Source organism: Panthera leo, chromosome B2 (genome assembly GCF_018350215.1).
Source record: "Panthera leo isolate Ple1 chromosome B2, P.leo_Ple1_pat1.1, whole genome shotgun sequence".
In the NCBI taxonomy this organism is placed as follows: Eukaryota; Metazoa; Chordata; class Mammalia; order Carnivora; family Felidae; genus Panthera; species Panthera leo.
This window is the reverse complement of record NC_056683.1, coordinates 24,143,497-24,164,352: the sequence shown is the minus strand read 5'-3', so window position 1 is coordinate 24,164,352 and position 20,856 is coordinate 24,143,497.

The window sequence follows — 20,856 nt, the reverse complement described above, 5'->3', positions numbered from 1 at the left end:
AAAAGGATTTTTAAAAGATTTCTTACCCACTATATGAGTTATTTTATTTGGGTGAGTTATTCAGGGTATCCAGTCTGCCATACTGCTGGAAAAAGAGATTTCTCACAATATATGATTTTCTGTTACAAACTCTTATCTTTTTAGCATATATCTCTTTGCTGAATATGTTGCAGTCATAAATATTTAATCATTAAACTTTATCATTACTGGGGGATTTTTTTCTGAATACTTTAAAATTTCTACTTTTAATTTACTGTCAGCTTTCTTTCTCCGTCTTAACCCTATAATATAAAACAGGCAATTGAAAAATGACTCTCTGAAAAACTGTGCAGTCAGCCTGGTATGATTAGATGTCAGGACAGTGAAGTGGCTTAATTTTTTTGCTGCATAATCATCTTGAGTTCTTTGCCTCTGAATTGAGAACTTGGAGGTCAGAGGTGATTTATTTTCTTATTTACACTATAAAGTGAAGGAGAAAACCATTCTATACTTTGCTGGGAATGTTTGTGAGAGATATAGTCTGTCAAAAATCAACTAGGTATGTGGGAATTAGAAATGAGTCTGGAATGGCTATAGACAGGTTATTTCAGCCAGTTTAATAGAATCCAAGAAAGTATGTTCAAGCGGAAGAAGGTTGCCTTTCTCCAGATCTACTGAGCATTATTCTGGGATCAGTCTCAGGTGATGGCTCAGGAAGACACACACATATTCATGGGCACACATGCATATACACACACCCACATGCCTACACAGGCATACACACTAGAAACACACACATGTAATTAAGTAGTTATATAAGTGGGAGGATTCTGGAAAGTGAATCATTGGATTTTGTTTTTTATTTTATCCTTTTGCCCTAATTCTCAAAGTAGTGTTTGTAAGGAAAGTATTGGAAGGTCCAGAAGAATAACCCATAATGCTATTGCTTTTTTTTTTTTTTGATATGAAATTTATTGTCATATTGGTTTCCATACAACACCCAGTGCTCATCCCAACAGGTGCCCTCCTCAATGCCCATCACTCACTTTCCCCTCCCTCCCACCCCCCATCAACCCTCAGTTTATTCTCAGTCTTTAAGAGTCTCTTATGGTTTGGCTACCTCCCTCTCTAACTTTTTTCCCCTTCTCCTCCCCCATGGTCTTCTGTAAAGTTTCTCAAGATTCACATAGGAGTGAAAACATATGGTATCTGTCTTTCTCTGTATGACTTATTTCACTTAGCATAACACTCTCCAGTTCCATCCACGTTGCTACAAAAGGCCATGTTTCTTTCTTTCTCATTGCCAAGTAGTATTCCATTGTATATATAAACCATAACTTCTTTATCCATTCATCAGTTGATGGAAATTTAGTCTCTTTCCATAATTTGGCTATTGTTGAAAGTGCTGCTATAAACATTGGGGTACAAGTGCCCCTATGCATTAGCACTCCTGTATCCCTTGCATAAATAGCAGTGCTATTACTGGGTCATAGGGTAGATCTATTTTTAATTTTTTTAAATATTAAATAAATTTTAATAAATTTATTTATTTAAATATATATATAATATATAATATTATTTATTTATATATTAATAATATAATATTATTATATATAATATATAATATATAAATTATTTATTTATTAATATTTAATAAATAAATATTAATATTAAAATATTAAATAAAACCTCCACACTGTTTCCCAGAGCGGCTGCACCTGTTTGCATTCCCACCAACAGTGCAAGAGGGTTCCCATTTCTCCACATCCACTCCAGCATCTATAGTCTCCTGATTTGTTCATTTTAGCCACTCTGACTGGCGTGAGGTGATATCTGAGTGTGGTTTTGATTTGTATTTTCCTGATGAGGAGTGACATTGAACATCTTTTCATGTGCCTATTGGCCATCTGGATGTCTTCTTTTTTTTTTAACTTTATTTTTTATTTTTAAAAATTTACATCCAAATTAGTTAGCATATAGTGAAGCAATTATTTCAGGAGTAGATTCCTTAATGCCCCTTACCCATGTAGCCCATCCCCCCGTTCCCACAACCCCTCCAGCAACCCTCAGTTTGTTCTCCATATTTATGAGTCTCTTCTGTTTTGTCCTCCTCCCAGTTTTTATATTATTTTTGTTTCCTTTTCCTTATGTTCATCTGTTTTGTGTCTTAAAGTCCTCATATGAGTGGAGTCATATGATTTTTGTCTTTCTCTGACTGACTAATTTTGTTTAGCAAAATACCCTCAAGTTCCATCCACATAGTTGCAAATGGCAAGATTTCATTCTTTTTGATTGCCGAGTAATACTCCATTGTGTATATATACCACATCTTCTTTATTCATTCATCTGTCGATGGACATTTGGGCTTTTTCCATACTTTGGCTATCATTGATAGCATTGCTATAAACATTAGGGTGCATGTGCCCTTTCAAAACAATACACCTGAATCCTTCGGGTAAATACCTAGTAGTGCAATTGCTGGGTTGTAGGGTAATTCTATGTTTAATTTTTTGAGAAACCTCCATACTGTTTTCCAGAGTGGCTGCATCAGTTTGCATTCCCACCAGCAGTGCAAAAGGTTCCTCTTTCTCTGCATCCTCACCAAGATCTGCCGTTGCATCAATTGTTAACTTTAGCCATTCTGACAGGCGTGAGATGGTATCTCAGTTTGTTTTTGATTTGTATTTACCTGATGATGAGTGATGTTGAGCATTGTTTCATGTGTCAGCTGGCCATCTGGATGTCTTCTTTGGAGAAGTGTCTATTCATGTCTTTTGCCTATTTCTTCACTGGATTATTTGTTTTTTGGGTGTTGAGTTTGATAAGTTCTTTGTAGATTTGGGATACTAACCCTTTATCTGATATGTCATTTGCAAATATCTTCTCCCATTCTGTTGGTTGCCTTCTATTTTTCCTGATGGTTTCCTTCGCTGTGCAGAAGCTTTTTATTTTGATGAGGTCTCAGTAGTTCATTTTTGCTTTTGTTTCCCTTGCCTCCAGAGATGTGTTGAGTAAGAAGTTGCTGTGGCCAAGATCAAAGATGTTTTTGCCTGCTTTCTCCTCGAGGATTTTGATGGCTTCCTGTCTTACATTTAGGTCTTTCATCCATTTTGAGTTTATTTTTGTGTATGGTGTAAGAAAGTGGTCCAGGTTCATTCTTCTGCATGTCAGTGTCCAGTTTTCCCAGCACCACTTGCTGAAGAAACTGTCTTTATTCCATTGGATATTCTTTCCTGCTTTGTCAAGGATTAGTTGGCCATACGTTTGTGGACCCATTTCTGGATTCTCTATTCTGTTCCATTGATCTGAGTGTTCTTGTGCCAGTACCATACTGTCTTGATGATTACAGCTTTATAGTACAGCTTGAAGTCTGGGACTGTGGTGCCTCCTGCTTTGGTTTTCTTTTTCAAGATTGCTTTGGCTATTCAGGGTCTTTTCTGGTTCCATACAAATTTTAGGATTATTTGTTCTAGCTTTGTGAAGAATGCTGGTATTACTTTGATAGGGATTGCGTTGAATATGTAGATTGCTTTGGGTAGTATCAACATTTTAACAATATTTCTTCTTCCTATCCAGGAGCATGGAATCTTTTTCCATTTCTTTGTGTCTTCTTCTATTTCTTTCATAAGCTTTCTATAGTTTTCAGTATATAGATTTTTCACCTCTTTGGTTAGATTTATTCCTAGGTACTTTATAGTTTTTTGTGCAACTGTAAATGGAATTGATTCTTTGATTTCTCTTTCTGTCGCTTCATTGTTGGTGTATAGGAATGCAACCGATTTCTGTGCATTGATTTTATATCCTGCAACTTTGCTGAATTCATGAATCAGTTCTTGCAGTTTTTTGGTGGAATATTTTGGGTTTTTCATATGGAGTGTCATGTCATCTTCGAAGAGTGAAAGTTTGACCTCCTCCTGGCCAATTTGGATGACTTTTATTTCTTTGTGTTGTCTGATTGCAGAGGCTAAGACTTCCAATACTATGTTGAATAACAGGGCGAGAGTGGACATCCCTGTCTTGTTCCTGACCTTAGGGAGAAAGCTCTCAGTTTTTCCCCATTGAGGATGATATTGGCGTTGGGTCGTTCATATATGGCTTTTATGATCTCAAGGTATGATCCTTTTATCCCCACTTTCTTGGGGTTTTTTTTTTTTTTCTGTATTTTGTCAAATGCTTTCTCTGCATCTATTGAGAGGATCATATGGTTCTTGCCCTTTCTTTTATTGATGTGATGAATCCTGTTAGTTGTTTTGCGGATACTGAACCAGCCCTGCATCCCAGGTATAAATTCCACTTGTTCGTGGGGAATAATTTTTTTTAAGTATTGTTGGATCCAGTTGGCTAATATCTTGTTGAGGATTTTCGCATCCATGTTCATTAGGGAAATTGGTCGATAGTTCTCCTTTTTAGTGGGGTCTCTGTCTGGTTTTGCAATCAAGGTAATGCTGGCTTCATAGAAAGAGTTTGGAAGTTTTCTCTCCATTTCTATTTTTTGGAACAGTTTCAAGAGAATAGGCGTTAACTCTTCCTTAAATGTTTGGTAGAATTCCCCTGGAAAGCCATCTGGACCTGGACCCTTATTTTTCGGCAGAGTTTTGATTACTAATTCGATTACCTTACTGATTATGGGTCTGTTCAAATTTTCTATTTCTTCCTGTTTCAGTTTTGGTAGTGTACATGTTTCTAGGAGTTTGTTCATTTTTTCCAGATTGCCCACTTTATTGGCATATAATTGCTCATAATATTCTCTTATTATTGTTTTTATTTCTGTTGTGTTGGTTGTGATGTTTCCTCTTTCATTCTTGATTTTACTTATTTGTGTCCTTTCCTTTTTCTTCTTGATCAAACTGGCTGGTGGTTTATCAATTTCATCAATTCTTTCAAAGAACCAGCTTCTGGTTTCATTGATCTGTTCTACTGTTTTTTTTGGTTTTGACAGCATTAATTTCTGCTCTAATCTTTATTATTTCTTGTCTTCTGCTGGTTTTGAGTTTTATTTGCTGTTCTTTTTCCAGATCCTTAAGGTGTAAGGTTAGGTTCTGTATATGAGATCTTTCTTCCTTCTTTAGGAAGGCCCGGATTGCTGTATACTTTCCTCTTATGACTGCCTTTGCTGTATCCCAGAGGTTTTGGGTTGTGGTGCTATCAGTTTCATTGACTTCCATATACTTTTTAATTTTGTCTTTAACTGCTTGGTTAGCCCATTCATTCTTTAGTAGGATGTTCTTCAGTCTCCAAGTGTTTGTTACCTTTCCAAATTTTTTCTTGTGTTTGATTTCGAGTTTCATAGCGTTGTGGTCTGAAAATATGTACAGTATGATCTCAATCTTTTTGTACTTACTTAGGGCTGATTTGTGTCCCAGTATATGGTCTATTCTGGAGAACGTTCCATGTGCACTGGAGAAGAATGTATATTCTGCTGCTTTAGAATGAAATGTTCTGAATATATCTGTTAAGTCCATCTGGTCCAATGTGTCATTCAAAGCCTTTGTTTCCTTGTTGATTTTTTGATCAGATGATCTGTCCATTGCTGTGAGTGGGGTGTTGAAGTCTCCTACTATTATGGTATTACTACTGATGAGTTTATGTTTGTGATTAATTGATTTATATGTTTGGGTTCTCCCACATTTGGAGCATAAATGTTTACAATTGTTAGGTCTTCTTGGTCTATAGACGCCTTGATTATGATATAATGCCCTTCTTTATCTCTTGATACAGTCTTTATTTTAAAGTCTAGATTGTCTGATATAAGTATGGCTACTCCGGCTTCCTTTTGTTGACCATTAGCATGATAGATGGTTCTCCATCCCCTTATTTTCAATCTGTAGGTGTCTTTAGGTCTAAAGTGGTTGTCTTGTAAACAGCATATAGATGGGTCTTGTTTTCTTATCTATTCTGTTACCCTATGTCTTTTGATTGGAGCATTAAGTCCATTGACGTTTAGAGTGAGTGCTGAAAGATATGAATTTATTGCCATTATGATGCTTGTAGAGTTGGAGTTTCAGGTGTTCTCTGGTCCTTTCTAATATTCTGTTGCTTTTGGTATATATATATATATTTTTTTTTTTTCAGATATATATATATACACTTTCATCTTTTCTCCCCTCAGAGAGTACCCCTTAAAATTTCTTGCAGGGCTGGTTTAGTGGTCACAAACTCCTTTAACTTTTGTTTGTCTGGGAAACTTTTTATCTCTCCTTCTATTTTGAATGACAGCCTTGCTAGATAAAGAATTCTTGGCTGCATATTTTTCTGATTCAGCACACTGAATATATCCCACCACTCCTTTCTGGGTGCCAGGTTTCTGTGGATAGGTCTGCTGCAAACCTGATCTGTCTTCCCTTGTAGGTTAGGGACTTTTTTCCCCTTGCTGCTTTCATGATTCTCTCCTTGCCTGAGTATTTTGTGAATTTGACTATGATATGCTTTGTTGATGATCGGCTTTTGTTGAATCTAATGGGGTTCCTCTGTGCTTCCTGGATTTTGATGTCTGTGTCTTTCCCCAGGTTAGGAAAATTTTCCACTATGATTTGCTCACATAACCCTTCCACCCCTATTTCTCTTTCTTCCTCCTCCGAGACTCCTATGATTCTGATGTTGTTCCTTTTTAATGAGTCACTGATTTCTATAATGCTTAAATCATGCTCTTTTGCCTTAATCTCCCTCTTTTTTTCTGCTTCGTTATTCTCTATAAGTTTGTCCTCTATATCACTGATTTTCTGTTCTGCCTCATCCATCCTTGCCGCCATTGCATCCATCCATGATTGCAGATCAGTTATAGCATTTTTAATTTCATTCTGGCTATTTTTTACTTCTTTTATCTCTGCAGAAAAGGATTCTAATCTATTTTTGACTCCAGCTAGTATTCTTATTATCGTGATTGTAAATTCTGGTTCAGCCATTTTGCTTGTATCTGTGTTGGTTAAATCCCTGGCTGTCGTTTCTTCATGCTCTTTCTTTTGGGGTGAATTCCTTCGTTTTGTCATTTTGAAGGGAGAAAAGGAATTAATGAGGTAGAAAAATCAAAATTAAAAAAATATTAAAAATTTTAAAATATTAAAATTAAAAATTAAACACACACACACAAATTGGATAGATGATGCTAGATCGTAGGTGTGTTTTGGTCTGGGTGTTGAAAGTGGTTTGAGAGATTAGAGAAATGAAAAAAAAGAGGGGGGAAGGAAATCATTTGAGAATTTTAAAAAGTGAATACACTGAAGTAGACTAAAATGAGAAAATGTGGGTAAAATAGAATTTGAAAAAATATACACAAAAATATAGAAAAAATTAAAGAAAAATATTTTTAATAAAAATGAAAAAAATTTGAATTTTTTCATTTTCTGTATTTAAGAAAAAAGAAAATAAATGAAAAAGAGAACAAAAGATAAAAAAAGAAAAGAAAACAAAGAAATCGTTTGAATATTTGAAAAAGTGAATACATTGTAGTAGACTGAAATAAAATGATGGGAGTAAGGTAGAATTTGAAAAAAATTACATAAAAGGAAAAATATAGTAATAAAAATTAAATAAAAATATTTTAAATAGAAATTGAAAGTAAAAATGAAGTTTTTCTTTTTCTGCATTCAAGAAGAAAAAAAGAAAAAGAAAGAAAAAAAGGAAATTGAAAATTTGAAAAAGTGAGTACAATGAAGTAGACTAAAATAAAATGTGGAAGTAAAGTAGAATTTGAGAAAATTAACACAAAAGTAAAAAATATAGTAATAAACATTAAAGACAGGTATTTTTAATAAAAACTGAAAATAAAAATGAGTTTTTTCTCTTTCTGTATTCGAGAAAAAGAAAAGAATTGTAAAAGAGTAAAAGGGAAAGGAGAAAAAAAAATTGAATAGATGAACCTGCTAACAGATTGAAGTAGGACTGAAATTGCTTCGTTTTCCCCTAGAGGTCAGTTCATGTAGCTCTTTATAGTCCATAAATTAAACCGGCGGTGAGGTTTGCGTTCTTGAAGAGCAAAGTTGGCCCAGTTGGGCGGGGCTTGGTGTAACAGTTCTGCTCTCCACTAGATGGCGCTGCTAGCCTACTGGGGTGGATTGTTGCAGTGCTTGTAGCTGCACATGCGCATGCGTGGGAGCGGTGAAAAATGGCGCCACCCAGCTACCCAGTCTGTTCTCCTGGATCAGCAATTGTGCACCGTCCTCCATCTTCAGCTCTCGTCCACTTCCCACTTTTCCACTCCCTGTGGCCAGGCCCCAGGCAGTACCTGTCAACCAAGTTTTGTCTCAGATGTGGCTGTTTTCCCAGCCCCTTACTTCTGAAGGACTGAGGCTTTGACCCGTTCCGCCCCTCTGCATGAGGGTCTCACCGAGCAATGGCCGAATGAGCAATGGCCGAATGTTGGCTGTGCCCAGGAACACCCGTTGGACCTTGCTGTTGCTGGTGCCCCAAGACTGTGGCCAGGTGCCAGGCCACCCCAAAAAAAGATTGTGAGAGTGTAGCATCAGCATTTCAGGGATTATGGAAAATCGCAACACACATCTGGCACCAGGCTTCACCCTCAATGACCTTGCCCCAGCACCAGTGAATGTGGCTGCCTTCTGGGGTCTGCTGGGACCAGGTGGCTTCAACAGTCTCTACAAAATGTCCTTCCAGCAGTGGAACCGCTTTTCGCCATGTGGCCCGAGAACCTCCCAGACCCCACTCTGTTCCTGGGGATTCACCTTACCCACCAGAGCACTGGCAAGTATTGAGCTGTAGAGTTGCAGATTTTGAGCTCCCCTTGTTTACAGTCTTAATGGAATTTAAACCCTCTCCTTTCTCCTTTCTCTTTTTTTAGTTTAGTCCCTGTAGCTGTTTCCAATTTTCCACTTTCTCTCCAGCTGCTTTTGGGGAGGGGTGCTTTTCCCGTATGCTCCCCCCCCCCCAGTCTCCGTCCTCTGCCCGCAAAAGGGGTTCCCTACCTTTCGTGGCTTCTTGCTCCCCAAGTTCAGTTGTTTGTATCACGTACCTGCTGAATTCTGTGGTTCAGGTTGTGCAGATTGTTGTGTTAATCTTCCAATCAGTTTTCTAAGTGTGTAGGATGGTTTAGTGTTGGTCTGGCTGTATTTCATGGATGCGAGACACACAAAAAGCTTCCATGCTGTTCCGCCATCTTGGCTCCTCCTCTGGATGTCTTCTTTAGAGAAGTGTCTATTCATGTCTTCTGCCCATTTCTTCACTGGATTATTTGTTTTTCCGATGTGGAGTTTGGTGTGTTCTTTATAGATTTTGGATACTAGCCCTTTGTCTGATATGTCATTTGCAAATATCTTTTCCCATTCCGTCAGCTGCCTTTTACTTTTGTTGATTGCAGTGCAGAATGCTATTTCTTTAAAAAAATTTTTTTTAATGTTTATTTTTTTTGAGAGAGAGACAGGGCATAAGCAGGAGAGGTGCAGAGAGAGGAAGACATAGAACCCCAAGCAGGATCCAGGCTCTGAGCTGTCAACACAGAGCCTTACATGGAGCTTGAACTCATGAGCTGCAAGATCATGACCTGAGCTGAAGTCTGATGCTTAATAGACTGAGCCACCCAGGCACCCTGTTATATTGCTATTTCTTAGTAAAAACAATGGCAATATGTTTGTGCATTTCTTTTCTTTGCATTTATTAATTATAGGTGAGCTTGTATAAGCAACTACACTTGAATCTGCTTTTCTCTCCCTAATAACAATTTTATATTAGGTACATCCCCATGTTTTCATCATAGTAAAATATTCTTTCACATAGATTCACAGTTTCCTCCCATTAGACATTAAAGTTGTTACAATTTCTCCAGTAGTAAAATGAGTCACTGTTGTTATATCTCCCTGTGTCCTCTGCCTTGGTCCTAGAAAAATAGTTAAAGGTTGCTCTCAGTTTCAAGTGTCAGTGAACCTCTCTCAGAGGTTCAAGTTCAGCTGTCAGTCTATGTGTTGCCCTAACATCCTCCATGGGGGTTTCCCGCTTCCATCCCCTACCCTCATGCTGGCCACAGCAGACTTTTCAAAGTATTTCTCTCAACCACATGTGGTATGTGTTCCCCTTGGGGGGAGTTTCATAAATGTAAAAAAATTCCCCATCTCATTATGTTTCAAATGCTATTTTAGCTCCCTGTTTTATAACGTGATACATTAGTGCCTGGGCACCAACTGATGACCTGTGAAAGTCTTGAATTATCCTAGGCTCCCCCTGTGGATGAGTGCTTGAAATGTGGCTAGTTAAAACTAAGATATCTGGTAAGTGTAAAATAAACAATGAATTCTGAATGCTTAGCAAGATAAAAAGGAACATGTATTATTTTATGGATGGTACTATTTGTATTGATTACAGGTTAAATGATAATATTTTGGATACATTGAATTTAATGAAATATTTTATTAAAATTAATTTAATCCTTGTTATGCATCTTTAAAGTGGCCACAGGAAAATTTAAAACTACATATGTGGCTTGTGTTTGTGGCTAGTATTGTATTTCTTTTTGAGAGACCAAGTTAGAGCCAAGAGTCAGAGCCTGGGACACCATACTAATGTTCCCTCTTGGGAAAGCACCTCATCCCCCTGCTCTCTGCTCAAGCTTCCAGAATCTTGGGTAAGGGGGAAAAATGTCAGCAGAGTTCTTCTTCACTCCCTCTCTCCCAACATCCAACCCCACCATGAAGCTTGTAGAAACAGGGTTAGGTAGTGGATAAGAGAACTAACTTGGTTGGTTTGCTATGCTATTTTATTAATTTTAAGGACCATATTGCATTAAGTTGGATGAGTGACAGATACTCCCATGTGGAATAGATCTAGCTGTAAAGTGCTTACCAAATGCTCTGTGTCTCTGGGCTTTGGCTGTAGCTTTGAGTCATTTTGTTCTTCTCTACCTGACTTTAATCACTCCTTTTGCAAAAGCACTAAAGCTCCCTTGTGCCTACTTTTAGGGAGTCAGAGCTGGGACTTCACATACTTTTTTGCCATTTCAGCTGCCAGGCAGATAAAAAATGGTGTATAGCAGAGATCCCTGCTCTAAGCAGCTCATGAGGAGGAGGCTGAAACTGGAACATTTGGATTCAGGAGAAGCCTGAGATAACTGAGCCTGTTTCTTGAGATCCAACAGTTTCCTAGGCCTGCCAAGACACTTCAGCATCTCAGACAGCTCAAGGACTTAGACAGGAAAAGTTGAGTTAATGAGTGATGGTTGACACACAATTCTGAATCCTGCAGCAGCAATGTGTGTGTGCTCAGGCCTTCATCAGGCAATGGCCCAGGGACAGCACAGAAGTCCTTGGCTGGGAGCCACCCCTGGCTGTGGCTTCATGTGGCTCCTGGTTTCTGCACTGTTAAGACTATGACTTCAAGGGCAGCTGAGGTCACTAGTTACCCTAACCCATTTATAAAGCTGGTCAAGCTCCCATCCAAACAAATGTCCTTCCTGCTTTCAATTATTTTTGTAGGAAACCTCTGTTTGCACACAGAGTCATGTTTCTTGCCATATTTGTTTAGTTTCTTTTTCCGTTAACCTCTTTCCTTCAGACTGGTAGAGGCAGTCTTTCCTGTGGCTTGATGCCAGTTGAGTCTCTTCCAACTATGGCTGGGAGGGGCCTGGCAGATTCTCCTCTGAAGCAGGAACTTTCAGGCTGCTTAATTCCTAGGAACTGAAGTCTGGGAGAAGAGACAGACATTGGGTATTCCCTATTCATGCCTAAAACAAATATGTGGGTACCATCTTCTGTGAGCTAAGCACCAGGTTGGCCTCTGAGAACTCAGAAGAATCAGGTGTAAATCTACCCTTGTAGACTTTTATAGCCTATGACAAATGATGAGTGACACTACACAGCTACCCACAGGGGAAGTGGGAATTCAGCAGGACAGCAGATAGCTTTGAGCAAACAGGAATGGAAGAAGGAATTGTGGGTATTTCATGAAGGAGAAATTTGAGCCGTCATTGAAGGGTGGGTATAACTTGACCCTATCTATAGCAGTGTTTCTTATCCTCAACACTATTGACATTTTGGACCAGGTAATTTTCTACTACGGAGGCTTTCCTGTACATTGTAAGATTGTTTAACAGCATCCCAGGCTTCTACCAGTGAGGTACCAGTAGGACCCCAATCTGTTGTGACAAATAAAATATCTGCAGATATTGCCAAAAGTCCCCTACAGGAAAAAAAATCACCTGGTTGAGAATCACAGTTATAAAGGAATAAGCAAAAGAATATTCCAGAAAGAGAGAAAAAAAAGAGCAAAGGACAAGCCCTGCACAGACAGCAGGTGAATCCGTTTGCCTGGAATGAAGGATATGTGAAGAGAATTCTCAAAACAGTGGAAAAACAGAATGTAAACTCCAAAGAGTGGGTGTTTGGGGTGTGTGTGTGTGTGTGTGTGTGTGTGTCTGTCTGTCTGTTTTGTTTCATAATGGACCTCAAACACCTAGAATAGAGTCTGGGACATACTTGAAACTCCATAGTGTTTGTAGAGTAGAAGAGAGTGTAGGGTCACTTTATAGAGGGTTGAGCACTGGGTTGGGGTATTGGTTTTATTCCGTAAGTAACATGGAGACATTTGAATGTTTTGGAATAAAAGATAGAGGTGACCCATTCTAGACATTGAGAATCAGACAGCCATATGTCAGGAAGATTAGAGAATAGGCTGACCCTGGGGATAAAGAGATAGCCAAAAGACTGTTGCAGGAGTCCAGACAAGAGATAATAGGAGTTTGTCCACAAATAGCATGTGGAGGGAGATGAAGAGAAACAATACATGACAGCAAAGATTGGATGATGGGAATGGGGTGGAGAAATAATGGCAATGTGTAAAAGTAGGAAACACAGGTCGATACTACCCAAAGCAATCTACATATTCAATGCAATCCCTATCAAAATAACACCAGCATTCCTCGCACAGCTAGAAAAAACAATCCTAAAATTTGTATGGAACCAGAAAAGACTCTGAATAGCCAAAGCAATCTTGAAAAAGAAAGCCAAAGCAGGAGGCATCACAATTATGGACTTCAAGCTGTATTACAAAGCTGTAATCATTAAGATGGTATGGTTCTGGCACAGAAACAGACACTCAGATCAATGGAACAGAATAGAGAACCCAGAAGTGGACCCACAGATGTATGGGAAACTAATCTTTGACAAAGAAAGAAAGAATATCCAGTGGAATAAAGACCATCTCTTCGGCAAATGGTGTTGGGAAAACTGGAGAGCGACATGCAGAAGAATGAACCTGGACCACTTTCTTACACCGTACACACACACAAAAAACTCAAAGTGGATGAAAGACCTAAACGTAAGACAGGAAGCCATCAAAATCCTCGAGGAGAAAGCAGGCAAAAACATCTTTGATCTCGGCTGCAGCAACTTCTTACTCAACATGTCTCTGGAGGCAAGGGAAACAAAAGCAAAAATGAACTACTGGGACCTCATCAAGATAAAAAGCTTCTGCACAGCAAAAGAAACAATCAGCGAAGCTAAAAGGCAACCAACAGAATGGGAGAAGATATTTGCAAATGACATATCAGATAAAGGGTTAGTATCCAAAATCTACAAAGAACTTATCAAACTCAACATCCAAAAAACAAATAATCCAGTGAAGAAATAGGCAAAAGACATGAATAGACACTTCTCCAAAGAAGACATCCAGATGGCCAGCTGACACATGAAACAATGCTCAATATCACTCATCATCAGGGAAATACAAATCAAAAAAAACCTGAGATACCACCTCACACCTGTCAGAATGGCTAAAGTTAACGATGCAAAGACAGATCTTGGTGAGGATGCAGAGAAAGAGGAACCTTTTGCACTGCTGGTAGGAATGCAAACTGATACAGCCACTCTGGAAAACAGTATGGAGGTTTCTCAAAAAATTAAACATAGAATTGCCCTACAACCCAGCAATTGCACTACTAGGTATTTATCCAAAGGATACAGGTGTATTGTTTTGAAAGGGCACATGCACCCCAATGTTTATAGCAACGCTATCGATGATAGCCAAAGTATGGAAAGAGCCCAGATGTCCATCGACAGATGAATGAATAAAGAAGATGTGGTATATATATATATATACACACACACACACACACACACACACACACACACACACACACAATGGAGTATTACTCAGTGATCAAAAAGAATGAAATATAGCTGTTTGCAACAACATGGATGGAACTAGAGTATATTATACTAAGCAAAATTAGTCAGAGAAAGACCAATTCATATGACTTCACTCATATGTGGAATTTATGATACAAAACAGATGAGCATAAGGTAAGGGAAACAAAAATAATATAAAAACTGGGAGGAGGACAAAACAAAAGAGACTTGTAACTATAGAAAACAAACTGAGGGTTGCTGGAGGGAGTTGGGTGGGGTGGATGGACTAAAAAGGCAAGGGGCATTAAGGAAGACACTTGTTGGGTGAGCACTGGGTGTCATATGTAGGGGATAAATCACTGGATTCTACTCCTGAAATCATTATTGCACTATATGCTGACTAACTTGGATGTAAATTAAAAAGTAAATAATAAAAAAAAGTAGGAAACACACACAGGAAAACAAAGAGGGAATGTGGGAAATAATTTAATTATTTACATTTTGCCTTTAAAAAAGAATCCACATTAATCCTTCTCAAACTCTTCCCAAAAGTTGAAGAGAAGGGAATACTTCCAAAATCAATTTATGAGGGCAGAATTATCCTGATACTAAAGCCAGGCAAGGCCACTATAAGAAAATTACAAGCCAATATTCTTCATGTGCATACATGCAAAAATCTTCAACAAAGTATCAGCAAAATTCAACAGCACGTTAAGAGTATCATACACCACGATCAATTAAGACTTATTCGGGGATGCAAGGATGGTTCAATATATGTAAATTAATAATTGTGATAGAGGGGCACTGGGTGGCTCCGTTGGTTGAGTATCTGACTCTTGATCTCAGCTCAGGTGTTAGTCTCAGGGTTGTGAGTTGAAGTCCCATATTGAGCTCCATGTTGGCATGGAATCTACTTAAAAATAATAAATAAATAAGTAAATAAATAAATAAATAAATACATAAATACATAAATAAGATACATCACATAAACAGAATTTTTTTAACAGAATTAAAAAATCATGTGATCATCTCAATAGATGCAAAAAAAGCATTTGACAAAAATTCAACAATTTTTCATCATAAAAATTCTCAACAATGAGGTATAGAAGGAATATACATAATAAAGTCCATATATGACAAGCCCACAGCCAAAATCCTATTCAATTGTGTAAAGCTGAAAGCTTTTCCTCTATGATGAAGAACATGACAAGAATGTCTACTTTTGTATTTATATTCAACATAGTACTAGCATCCTGGTCAGAGCAACTAGGCAAGAAAAACAAATACAGGCATACCTCAGAGGTACTGTGGGTTTGTTTCCAGACCATCACAATAAAGTGAATATTGCAATAAAGCAAGTCAAATCAATTTTTCCAGTGCAAATAAAAGTTATTTTTATTGTAGTCTATTAAGTGTACAACATCAATGAGCCTAAAAAAATCCATGTACATGCCTTAATTAAAAATACTTTATCGGTAAAAAAAAATGCTGACTTTCCTCTGAGCTTTCAGTAAGTTATAATCTTTTTGCTGGTGGAGGGTCTATGCTGATGGCTACTGACTGATCAGTGTGGTGGTTGCTGGAAATGGGGCGGCTGTGGCAATTTCTTAAAATAAGACAACAATGAAGTTTGCTACATCCAGCTGACTCTTCATTTCATGAATGATTTCACTATATCATGTAATGTTGTTTGATAGCCTTTTACCCACAGCACATCTTTCAGAATCGGAGTCAAGCCTATCAAACCTTGTCACTGCTTTATCAACTGAGTTTGTGTAATATTCTAAATCCTTTGTTGTCATTTCAACAGTCTTCACAGCATCATCACCAGGAGCAGATTTTATCTCAAGAAACCTCTTTCTTTGCCCATCCATAAGAGCAATTGTTCTTTCACTGAAGTTTTATCGTGAGATTTCAATAATTCAGTCACATCTTTAGGGTCCAGTTCTAATTCTAGTTCTCTTGCTATTTCCACTACATCTGCAGTTACTTTCTCCACTGAAGTCCTGAACCCCTCAGAATCATCCATGAGGGTTGTAATCAACTTCTTCCAAACTCCCATTAACATTGATATTTTGACTTCTTCCCCTGAATCACGAATGTTCTTAATGACATCAAGAATGGCAAAATCCTTTCCAGAAGGTTTTCAATTTATTTTCTCCAGATCTGTCAAAGGAATCACTATCTATGGGAGCTGTAGCCTTACAAAATGTATTACTTAAGTAATAAGACTTAAAAGTCAAAACTACTCTTGATCTCTGGGCTGCAGAATGGATGTTGTGTTAGCAGGCATTGAAAAAACATTAATCTCATTGTCCATTTCCATCAGAGTTCTTGCATGACCACATGCATGCGTGATTAATGAGCAGGAATACTTTGGAATAATTTTTTTTTCTTTTGCCTGAGCTGTAGATTTCAACAGTAGCCTTAAAGTATTCAGTAAACCATGTTGTAAATGGATGTGCTCTCATCCAAGCTTTCTTCCATTTATAGAGCACAGGTAGAGTAGACTTAGCATAATTCTTAAGGGCCCTAGAATTTTTAGAATAATAAATGAGCATTGGCTTCAGCTTCAAGTCACCAACTGCATTAGACACTAATGAGAGAATCAGCCCATCCTTTGAAGCTTTGAAGGCAGGCATTGACTTCTCCTCTCTAGCTGTGAAAATCCTAGATGGCATCTTCTTCCAACAGAAGACTATCTCATCTACATTCAAAATCTATTGTTTGATGTAGCCACCTTTATTAATTATCATAGCTAAATCTTCTGGATAATTTGCTACAGCTTCTACATCAGCCCTTGCTGCTTCACCCTGAACTTTGGTGTTATGGAGATGGCTTCTTTCCTTACACTTCATGAACCAAACTCTGCTAGCTTCAGACTTTTCTTCTGCAGCTTCCTCACCTCTGTCAGCCTTCACAGAATTGACGAGAGTCAGGACCTTGGTCTGGATTAGGCTTTGGCTTAAAGGGATGTTGTGGCCTATTTGATCTTTTATCCAGACCACTAAAACTTTCCCTATATCCCCAATCTCTCTTTTATTATTCACGTATTCACTGGATTAGCACTTTTAATTTCCTTCAAGAACTCTTTCTTTTCATTCACAGCTTGGCTAACTGCTTAGCACAAGAGGCCCAGCTTTTGGCCTCTTTCAGTTTTCAACACTCATTCCTCACTAAGCTTAGTCACTTCTAGCTTTTGATTTACAGTAACAGATGTGTGACCCTTCCTTTCACTTAAACACTTAGAGGAAGAGTCATTAATTGGCCTAATTTCAATATTGTTGTGTTTCAGGGAATAGGAAGACCTGAGAAGGAGGAGCAAGCTGGGGGAACAGCAGGTTGGTGGAGCATCAGAACACATACAACATTTATTGATTAAGTTTACTATCTTACATGGCACCCCAAAACAATTATGGTCATAGTATCAAAGATCACCGATCATATATCATCATAAAAAATATAATAATCATGAAAAAATTTAAGATATTGTGAGAATTACCAAAATATGACATCGAGATATGAAGTGAGTAAATGGTGGAAAATGGTGGTGAAGTGGAAAATGGTGCCAATAGACCTGTTGGATCCAGGGTTACTACAAACCTTTAATTTGTAAAAAAAAAATGCATTTTCTATGAAGTGCAATAAAGTGAAGTGCAATAAAATGAGGTCTGCCTGTAAAAGGCGCCCAAATAAGAAAGAGAGAAGTAAAATTGTCTCTGCAGATGACATGATCTTATGAAAAATCCTAATGACTCCACCCCCCCCCCCCCACCCATCCTGGTAGAACTAGTAAACAAATTCACTAAAGTTGCAGGATACAAAGTTAGGATACAAAAATAATTTGCATTTCTATACAAACTACCTGAAAAAAATTAAGAAAAAAAAAATCTCATTTACAGTAGCATCAAAAACAATGAGACTTAGAAATAAATTTAATCAAAACCCATGAGATATTGAGGGAAAAAAGCTGAAGAAAGCACAAATAAATGAAAAGATAATTTGTGTTCTTGATTTGGAAGAGTTAATATTGTTAAAATATCCATGTTACCCAAAGCAATCTATACATTCAACACACATTTCCAAAGGCATCAAAATTCCAAAGGCATTTTCACAGAAATAGAAAAAAACAATCCTAAAATTCACGTGGAACAACAAAAGACTGAATAGTCAAAGCAATTTTGAGAAAGAACAGCAAAGCTGATTTCAAATGATATTACAAAATCACAGTAATCAAAACAGTATACAGTACTGACATAAAAACAGGCATATATACTAATGGTACAGAATAGAGAACCCAGAATAAAATCCACACATATATGGTCAACTAATCTTTGACAAGGGCACCAAGAACACACAATAGGGTAAGGGTTGTCTCCTCAATAAATGGTGTTGGGGCAACTGGATATCTATATGCAAAAAAATGACACTGAACCCCTATCTTACACCACTTATAAACACTCACTTGAAATGGGTTAAAGACTTAAATGTAAGACCTGAAGCCATAAAATCTCTAGAAAAAAATATAGGTAAAAGCTCCTTAACATTGGTCTTGGCAATGATTTTTTGGGGCATGACACCAAAAGCATAGGCAACAAAAGCAAAAATAAGTGGGACTATATTAAAGTAAAAAGCTACTGAACAGCAAAGGAAACTATCAACAAAATGAAAAGGCAACTATGGGATAAAAGAAAATATTTGCAAGCCATATATTTAATGAGGGATAATATCCAAAATATAAAAGGAACTTATATAGCTCACTGACAAAAACCCAAATCCAAAAAACCCAATGAGAAAATGGGCAGAGGATCTGAATAGACATTTCTCCAAAGGTGACATACAAATGGGCAACAGGAATATAAAAACGTGCTCCTTATCACTAATCATCAACAACATGCAAATCAAAGCTACCAAGAGATATTAGCTTGCATCTGTTAGAATGGCTATTATCAAAAAGATAAGAAATAAATGTTGATGAGGATGTGGAAGACAGGAAGTCCTTGTACACTGTTGGGGAGAATACAAATTGGTATAGCCACTCTAGAAAATAGTATGGAATTTCCTCCAAAAATTAAGAATAGAACTACTCTATGATCCAGCAATCCCACTTCTGGATATGTATCTAAAGGAAATAAAACCGGTATCTTGGAAAGCTATTTGTCTTCCATGTTCATTGCAGCATTATTCACAGTAGCCAAGATAATACAAACAACTTAACTGTCCATCAATGGATGAATGGATAAAGAAAATGTGAGACACACACACAAACACACACACACATATACAATAGAATATTATTTAGCCATAAAAAGGAAAGAAATCCTACCATTTGCAACAACACAGATAAGCCTTGAGGACATTTGCTCAATAATGAAATAAACCAGACACAGAGAGAAAAATACTGTGTGGTATCACTTATATGTAGAATTAAAAAAAATTTTTTTTGAACTGGCAAGTGTGGGGCTATAAGGAGAGAGGACCAAGTCAGAATCTCTCGTGGTGAGGACATCTATGGTATGCACAGAGACCAGGGGTTGTCCACTATTATCTATTTTCACCTTCTTCCCAAGAAGAACAGAACCCACATTTTTAGTTGGGTGCAGGATTATTTACTATTATATTATTTATTGTTTATTATTATAAAGACCATATATCCCAGCTTCCCTTGTCACTAGGTATTGCCACATGACTACGTTTTGTCTAAGAGATTTGAGAATAGTAGTCATGTAATTGCTTCCAGAAGCCTGTCCTAATAGACATTTGGCATGTCTCTATTGTCTTATTTTTTTGTCCCATGTTCCATCCTGCTTTCTGGAAGTCTGATGTGAAAGGCTGGAGTTAAAGTAGCCTCCTTGGACCATGAGTATGGGTGCCACACTCTAAGGATGAAACAGTAGAGACCAGCATGGGACCAGGTCTCTAAATGACTTTGTGAATCCACCATACCAGCCCTGAACTGCTGATCCCCAGGCTTTGACATGAAGGAGAGTTGAATTTCTATCTTATTTAAGCCACTGTCATTATGTGTCTCTGTTGCTTGCAGCCAAACCTAATTCCAACTGACACAGTGCAAGGAACAGCAAATAGGAAAGAACTGGCCAGAGAGTTTGAATAAGAGTAATTCAGTGTCATGGAAACCAAGGAAGGCAGAATTTCAGAACAGTGACCCACAGTGTGGAAGAGGATGAGGCCTGAGGACAAAGACACTATATTTGACAGCTTAAAGGTCACTGGTAGTTTTAAGTAAACACTGTCCAAGGTTAACTGCAAACCAAACCATATGAAAAGCCTCTTCATGGCATCTGCAAACACTCAGAACCTGCCAACTGACCTACATCTTGGGATCTGGAAGATGCTTATGCATTGTGAAGAGAAAAACATTTGCAGACTCACCTTATCTGCATAGACTGTATCAGTCTTAAGGAAATTAGTTAGAGACCATAGTCATTGTGAGAAAAAGCTGTCATTTAAAGGAGTGTTTCCAGCAGCGAGGGTGGAGAATGGATGAAGGGCAAGGTTCTTCTCCATGGCACCCTCTTGTCAGTTGGCTAATACTCTCTGGTCCTTTATATCTCAACCTAGAGCCCCTCCCTCAGACAGACAGTCCCCTGACTCCACTGTTGTAGGCTCTTATAGCTCCCTAAACTTGTCCTCTATATCTCTCCTTGTTTAATATCTGCCTTCCTCAATAGGACCCTGTCTGGTTTGTTCACTGCTGTGTCCTCAGGGCCTAGCTGAGCATCTGGTAAAGAACAGATGCTCAATGGAGTGCATGACGTTTCTCCTTGCAGTGCTGGCACCAAACTCTTGGTGT